This window comes from Vigna radiata, chromosome 1 (assembly GCF_000741045.1).
Source record: "Vigna radiata var. radiata cultivar VC1973A chromosome 1, Vradiata_ver6, whole genome shotgun sequence".
Taxonomy (NCBI): domain Eukaryota; kingdom Viridiplantae; phylum Streptophyta; class Magnoliopsida; order Fabales; family Fabaceae; genus Vigna; species Vigna radiata.
The window spans coordinates 25,366,208-25,375,095 of record NC_028351.1 but is presented as its reverse complement, the minus strand read 5'-3'; the positions used below and the strand labels follow the sequence as shown (position 1 = coordinate 25,375,095).

The 8,888-nt window shown below is 33.8% G+C and overlaps 1 pseudogene; it reads right to left on the bottom strand.

Moving 5' to 3' along the window:
* Positions 1-8,886, bottom strand: part of LOC106760025 — an 11,762-nt pseudogene extending 2,876 nt beyond the window's left edge.
* Between the last annotated feature and the right edge of the window lie 2 nt (positions 8,887-8,888).

Below are 8,888 nucleotides of genomic sequence, written 5' to 3'. Positions count from 1 at the left end.
GATTTGAAAAACTAGCCGTTGTACTTATTTTAATCGATTAACACTAATATTAATCGATTAAATGCGTTAAATGGCCAGTTTCGTAGAATGGAAGAGTTTTTGCTTGAGTCTATTTATAGGCTCTCTTTATCCATCAAAAGAAACTCTTCCCTTGCGCTAAAACACTCAGAACTCTTTGAGAACTGTGTGCTCTTGCTCAGCTAAGGAAACACTTGTCTGTGGTGCTGGTACATTGCAACTACGGTGACGGAGGAATAGTTGGTTCATCCTTGGTGCGTCTGAGGAGGTGTTTGGAAGAGGATCATCCTTCGTGAAGTATTCGGAGGAGGTGTTTCATCCTTCGTGAAGTATTCGAAGGAGGTGGTCATCCTTTGTGAAGATTCAAAGGAGGTGTAAGTTCATCTCTTGTGGTTTCAAGAGAGGTGGTATTTCTAAACTCTTACAAATTGTTTTTCTCTGTGATTAATATTTGTAATTGTTTTGTGATAGTGAAAAATGTTTATCTTGTTTGAGATAAGCGACTGGACGTAGGATCCGTTTGATCCGAACCAGGATAAAATTATCTGTGCAAATTTCTCTCAACCTTACTCTTTTATTTATATCTATTATTTGCGTAGTAAGTTTAATTGAGTAGAAATTAAAAGGCACGCGTTTGTTTTAAAAACCCTCTTGGTTTGTTATTCCACGCTAATAATTCCGCTGCAGTCGATTCTAACATGTTTAGATTGAATTGGTCTGAGGGTCAGTTGTCCTTCCTTGCTCTGCTCTCTTTTGATCTTCAATTCTCTCTCGGAACGCAATCCACTCCGATGGGTTGTTGACCTGCAGAAGACACTCTTACGCTCAAGTCAGATATGTTTCACAAATAGGTCTCTATTTCATTAGGATAGATCAAGATGTCTTTACCCGAACATTGATTGTATGTTTATTGGGCTTGTGACAGCTAAGTCCATTGATTAACCATTAGTGCAGTATATTTTTAGGCAATCAAACCCAATAAATAATAATCAATACCATATATTTGTAAAGGCATTGCTCCATCCACCTCCACCAATGTTTCCTCCACCTCCCCAAATTTTTCCAATTTTTTTTTAATTACAAAAGTACCCATTTCTTGCGCAGCCGCAGCCCCACTTTCACTTTTTCTATGTCTGTTTGTTCTCACCCTCCAACTCTCACTTTCATATTTGTTTCTTCCCATCTCATGGCGACGGTACGGCAGTACGGCGGTGCGGTGGTCATTTGGCGATCGTGCGGCGGTGTGTGCGGTGGTCATTTGTTGGTGGTGTTTCGTTTCTGTGTCTACTGTGCATCCACTCATGTTCTAATTGGTGAGTGAAGAGAAAGACAACTAAGCTCGTTCCATCCACCTAAAAGCTAATAGAACCTCCGAGTCTGACTCGAAAGGGGTGGTTACCTTGACCGTATGCTTGCAAGGTTTTCACGCATACAAAGCCCACAAGCCTCTGTGGGTCTCCGAAAAGTGCCACCTTTCATCACAAAAGTTAAACCAGGTGGTTGTAGTAAATTGCAAAGTAGGCGCAATTATATGAGCTTATATATTGTTAATTGTCACCCTATAGGTGGTGATGATATACTGGTAGTAATATCTGGTTTTGCAAGGAATATGCAGACATGAAGAGGAAGGATTTAGGAATAGGAGAAAGTGGGGGAGTGGGTAGTTTATGATGATAATATGAAATTGGAATCCCTACGTTTATGAAAAGGAAAAATGGAATTGTGAATTTTGTTGAGAATGAAAATGGCATTGTAATGGTTATGTAATTCAGCTTTTTTTGGTGGCATTAACTAGTTGGTATTAAGTGTCCTTTAAAACATAAAGCTAGTATTTGATACCTGGAAAATGAGAAAGAAAGATTGATAGATTTTTGAATTCTCCGTCAGTTGACATGCATGGATATTGATATTTAAAGTGGATGGTAATAAATGTTTGTGCTGATTAGTCAAATCCACTCATCAATGCTTTACAGAATTAGTTTGGAAAAAGCAAAAAAAGTAAAAACACATTGGCAGGAAAACATTCAATATTTTCAAACAGAATAATGATTTTCTTAAACGGATTTCAACTTTCGTGAACGGATGTTGACGTTCGTTTGTCCTTCATCGGATGTTGATATCCGTTTAAATATTATTAAAGAGTAAAAAAGAGATGGGGAGATGGAGGAAGCATTGGTGGATGTGGAGGGAGCAACACCCTATTTGTAAAGTGCAAGACAATCTGACTCATTAATACCTAATAATTGTCCATTAATTACCATTAACTTCGATGGTATATTTTATATAGTACAAAAATAATGATAAATTTTTTTATTGTGTTAAGTTAAATATTTATCAATTAGTGAGGAATTATAGCTAATAGTGAGAGTGTATATCTTTCTACTTAAAACCATAATAGCTCAAACACCAAAATTGAATTGCTCTGCTTGACCTACGATATAGAATAATTGGTGTACCTTGCAATAATATTCCCTTCATCAATTGAATTGTTAGGAATCAAACTTTTGGATTATAACTTAGCTTAACTACATGATCTGTGTAACAAGATAATTGCCGTAACCTTTTTTTATCAACAATATTTCTACCAGAAATCAAACTCTTGATACTAATTTTGATAGTAATTTTTAGATTGAAACTATTGGGTCAAAAGTTAGTCAACAGTCAAAGTGTAACTCCTTGTAAAAGTGTAACAACCTAAGTTCACAATTCAAATATCTACCTTATCGGACAATTGATGCACTATATAATAATTTTCTCCTCAACAATTGTCCCACTTAGAAGTCATAAATTGTGACTTAGCTCTCTTAGTCTATGTTATATGGGATAATTGATGCAACCAATAACCTTTCGTACCTATATATTTAAAATATTAACTATGAAAGAATTAGGAAAACATTGAGTATCTAGCAAAAGGATTCAAGGAACTAAATCTTTTTAAATACCAAATCATTTAAGGAGATAAAAAGATATATTAGATGATTAAAAATACAAAAACATAATATTTTGCTTATGAATTTTAAATTATAATAAGGATTATTTACATTTAATAATGAATATGTGCATAGTTGTAGAAGGGATCCTGGTGAATATAAAAAAACAAAGAAAAAGTTATCATCAATATCTATTGGGACAAAACATTAAATAATTGTTTTAAAATATTGATATGCAAAACCAGTTGTTTTAACTCGAGGAGTTGATTACTCATAATTATGCAATATTCCATCATCCAGATAATTACTCATAATTAATTAAACATTTTGTTTATATTTTTAAAATATTGATCACACTTTAAAAGTAATTAAATTAAAATATTAATTTATGCAAAGCTAGTGCATATATTATTATTTTAAAAATTACGTTAGTTATTATTATTATCATCATTATTATTTAAAATAAGTGTAACATCCCAAAAAATTTTACAATTAAACAGAAAAACCTTTACATGAATAAGAGAAAACTGACACCAAACTTTCTATTTTATGTTTTAGCTCCACTATTTCCTAACACCTACTCACCACTATAAGCTCACAAAGGTGATAATTCTAAAAAGGAGAAAACAAACACACAAACAAACAACACAAAAACAGGATAAGCTTGTTAGGAAAACAGGTAGGCTTCTTTACACCGGGGGGGGGGGGGGTTGAATTTGTGTTGTTTCAAAAACCAAATCTTTTCGCAATCTGGAAACAAAAGTATAAAGCTTTTTGGTCTTTTCTAGAAATGCAAGTAATGAAAATTTCAATGCAGCCGAAAAATGCAGTTGACTGCTAAACAAATATAGTCGACTGAATTTAAAGAGTGCAGGGATAGAGAAAATCAAACACTGGTTTTTATACTACTTCGACCAACAATGCCTACATCCAGTGTCCTTCCAACCCAGGAAGCAAATGCACTATAATGGTTGCGATTTTTACAACAAGGAATTTATAGAAGCCTCACGCAAAAATATAAATCTCCTCTCTAACCCAAAACTAAAATGTAGTTACAGAACAAAACTAGACCTGCAGCAAGAATCCCCTCTTCTGCAATCTGAACCAACGTCGAATAATCCTCAACGTGTAACCAACACTTTTCACAGGATGCCAAGCCTACAATCAACACGACAGTCTTTACAAAATGTCAAGCCTTCAATCAACACAACATTTTTCATGATGTCAAGCCTACAATCAACATAGCAGTCTTCACGAGATGTCAAGCCTTCAACGATCAATCAAGAAGCACCTTCTTCGTGCAGATATTGATCACACAATCAGCGCATAAGCCTTCTCCCTTTGAATCTCTCTCAAGATAGATCACCACCGTCTTCTTGGAGAATTCTTCGAGCTGTTAACACAGAGAATTCAATATGAAACAAGAAATGAAAATGTCAGTGCGTCAAAAGTCTCTTGAACAAATCGCGTTCAGTCTATTTATAGTTTTCTGTCAGTCAAATTGTTTCTCAGTCAAATAGTCTACTAATCCAGTCGACTGTATTAAAACAGTTATAACAGACAGTCAACACATAGGCTCTCAGTCAGCAAAAATCAACACACAGTTATTACAGTTGACCAGGTCATCAATGCTTAACTATCTTTTAAAAATATAATCGTTGGAGCGCGTAAGCATAACAGAATTCCAAAACAGATCAAAGATACAGTCGAATGTACACATAACAAAGTCGACTGACATATGAAAAAAAACTTTAAAATTCTTTTCAATCCAAAATGTCACAAAGCACTGATGTTCAAAATCTGTACAAAGGTTTTAGAATAGTCGAATCCATTACAGGTGTTCGACTGTACTAGAACTTTGTCACACAATTATAAGTTCATAAAGGTGCTTGTGATTTTTCACTTCCAGAATATATTGTTATCAAAGACATTTTGTTACACATTGTCATACGAGCATGTTCCACAGATATATGACACAATTAACATAGGAACATACAACACAATACATCAAAACATGTTCAACAGATATAACAACAAGTTCAGAACAAGAACATGTAAAACAACAACAAGTGTACTGTTATTAAGCATTGTGTTGTCATCATAAAAAACCAGATTGATATAGATTTTGTGTTGTCAACAATCTCAAAAAAGCTAGTATCAATAGAAACAAACACAGGATATTAGAGTTCATCATACATAAAGTTCATACCAAATTAAACAAAAATGCTAGGCATGCCATGAACCTAGACCTGACCATTCGGATAAGGTATGAATGTTGAGCTATGGTGGTTCATGTATTTGTAGTGGCTTCTACTGTTCTACAAAGTCACTGCCAATGGGTTTCATCCTACTAGACTCACAAGGTTAGTTTGTACCGCATCTTAGGTCATACTAGAAGCACCTAGACTAAACCTCCTACTACTCTCACTACATGTATGCCTCATCTCTAATTGAGAATGAATGATCATTAAAGTATCGGGTTAACCCGAAGATTGAGTTCCCTAAATTCATACCAACAACACTTTAATACAACCATTAAGAATTCTCCTTAGAACTCTTACAAATCAATCATCCATCCAATCATATGTTCCAAACCATACCACAGATCATAAAACCATCATACCATTAAAACTATGCACATAAGAGCAAAGAATTTAAAACATCCAATATGACTCAAACCCATTCGCCCAGCACCAGAAACTAGGTTCCCAACGAGCATAGGCTCGCCCAACGAGTAACATTTACTCGCCCAAGAGAGCCAAAACAGTGAACTCTACAAGCCTAGCGAGCTGGCTCGCCTAGCCACTAAAACCCACTGTTAGGACCCTCAAATACTCTCATGGCTTGCCCATCCACTATGCATAATTCTACAAAACATTATTTATGCAGAATTTGCACCTTCTCAACCTAACTTAACCTATCTTAGACATTCCTACCAACTTCTAGCACTTCCATATGGTTCTCGAAGCCACACTTGACCTATTAGAGAGTATGTATCCCAACTTTAACCATGTTGAAATTCATTTTACAATGAAAATCTAACACATGACAACTAAAACTCTATTTCATAGACCTTAAATCATTTCTACCTTATTCTAATGCATATCTTAGCAACTTAGGAGTCTAAACAAGTCACAAATGACTCAGAGACAGTCCCCAAACACTCCATTTTGTCTCAAACCTTTCAAATCAAAATCTCACTCTCCAAAACCCCTAAATTGAGGTTAAAATCTTCCTAAACCACCCTATTGACTCGTACTCATTTCCATTTAAGATTTTTAGCAACTCAAGCTACCAACAAGTCTCAATTGTCCCTACAACATGTCCTAAGTTACAGTTTATCTACTTAAACCCTTACTTCTAAAATTAACCTATTAAAACCTCTATTTTAGCCCAAAAATGACATATAACTTAGCCTAATTCCTTTCTCTTCAACAATACCATAGATATTACATCCCCGACTTCACAATCACAACATTAATGACAATATTCAAGTCCAAACAGAAACATCAAAGTCCATAAACAATCATTCAACCAATAAAATGCATCTAAACACACTTAATACTGAAAACCATCATTCCAGGTATAATAATCAACATACATTAATTCCACGTACCATTAACTATCAGTTCATGCTTCATAATACAAATTAAAGACAAAAAAATTAGTTTCCCTTACCTTTTAGAAGACCAATTGCTCTAAAGAATCATGATCTGCTCACATAGCTTAAGGAACTCTATTTGTTCCTACAGAAAACAGAAACATGATCAGGGTATACTGTTGGTATCATTGATCAATAGAGAGTCAGACTCAGACATTACATGCAAAATGAGCGGGGCCCACATGCAACAGAAGAAGGAAAGGACCAAAGAAAAGGGTCTAAACTTAACTTACTCATATGAGAAACTTATTGGTCTCAATTGAAGAGGTTGTTGCCAAAATCACTCCTACCGTCTTAGTTCCTCAATCAATTGAGCATAGAAGAATAACTCCCAAAAAGAAGTTAGAAAACTCCAGAAAAATGGTTTCTAGAAAGATTATGTGTTTTAAAATAACGAAATTCGTTTGTAACAAATCCATTCATATTAAAACTTTTTAATATTAAAATAATTGAGTCTTACTATTTTTAATTTATTACTACTTCTAAAATATTATTTTTTTCTTCATTATATATATATATATATATATATATATATATATATATATATATATATATATATATAAAAGAAAAGTATTATATTGTTTGTATATTTAAATTAGCAAGAACTGACTCGTGTTCTCTTTTTATCTTCAAATGCAATGCAGCATTTCTTATTTATAAAACATTTACATTGATAAAATTTATATTTTTATTAGTTTATTAAATATAAATATTTTCAAATTTTCATTATTTATCCTAAGCAAACACTAATTAAAGAAAAAAAAATCTTAGAATTACTTATATTGTCTGAATATGCATCCTTAGGACTTACGATTATATTTTATTCTTTAAATTTGAAGAAGATAAGAAAAAAAATTATTATATTATACACATTTTAAAACAAATCAAGGTCAATAACTTTCTATTATGATTGTTATTATTAATAGTATTAGAAAAAATATGAGGATATAAAATTATAACACTTTATCTAAAATTAAGAAGGTTAAAAAAGATAATTATATTATGTTCTTGTCGTGACCGTAGGTTGCTTGACCTCGTATGCTGTTAGGATGTAATAATTACAATAATTTGTATAGTTATGTTAACAAAATATAAACAGTAAAATGGTAGTAGTAAAAAAGAATGTAGTCATACCTAAATTAATGAATTGTTTTTTGAGGTCATAATTTTTGAATTTGCTGTTGAAGTTGGAGGCTAGATGACGTATGCAATAAACAGAGTTCAAACCATCTTCTTCCCAACCAACTTCTTTTGATCTTAAGGCGGACAAGATACCTTTTCCTTTGTCAGTGATGATGCAAATATTTTGTTGAGGGCAAACATGTTCTCGAAGTAGTTGAAAGAACCATATCATGGCCTCCTTTGTCTCACCTTCTACAATGGCAAATGCCACTGGAAAAAGATTTCTATTGCCATCCTGACCCATGGCAATAAGCAAAGTTCCATGATATATTTGCCTCTCAGAAATGTTCCATCAACTTAGAGAATGGGTTTACAATATTTGAATCCTTGTATGCAAGGACCGAAAGACCAAAAACCTCTTTCCATAATGTAGCAATTATTGTTAGTTTCTCCATCAATCTCCACTGGAGAACCGATGCATTGTAAAATTGTCCCAAGGTTTGCATCCTTCACTGCATGCAACCACCACGACAGATGGTTATAAGACTCTTCCCAATCACCAAACTCCATAGCAAAAGCCTTTTGTTTTGCGATCCAAGCTTTTCTGTATGACATGGAATATCCGAATCGAGCTTTAATATTTGTAATCAAACTCTTGATGGGAATGGAGGGGTTTGTGCAGACATAATTTGATACAATTGCGGCAATGTGTGTACTATCAAGATTTGTATGATCTTGAGATAGTATTTTTGAGAAACACGTATGTTGCCCCTTGATATTTTTACTTTCCCAATATTTACGGACTTTGCTATAGCCTGCCCTCAAGCGCCATTCACAGCCTTCGTGGCATTTCAGACATCGAATAACATAAATGTTAGGCTTGGATTCAACAACGCTGTATTTATAACCGTTGGTGATGTGATATTGTTTGATTGCAGCAACAGTTTCCTCCTTTGTTTAAAATTGCATATGCTCATGCAGTTCTGGAATGACATGCTGAGATGATTGTGTCATTTGATCAGCGTCATTGTGTTCATCGCGAAGTAAGTTATTCAATTCATCATCTATGCTGAAATCATCAACATTATCCAATATCAAAGGTTCTTCATCAATGATTTGTGATGATGAAGATGCTCCAAAGTTGGAGGATACCATTA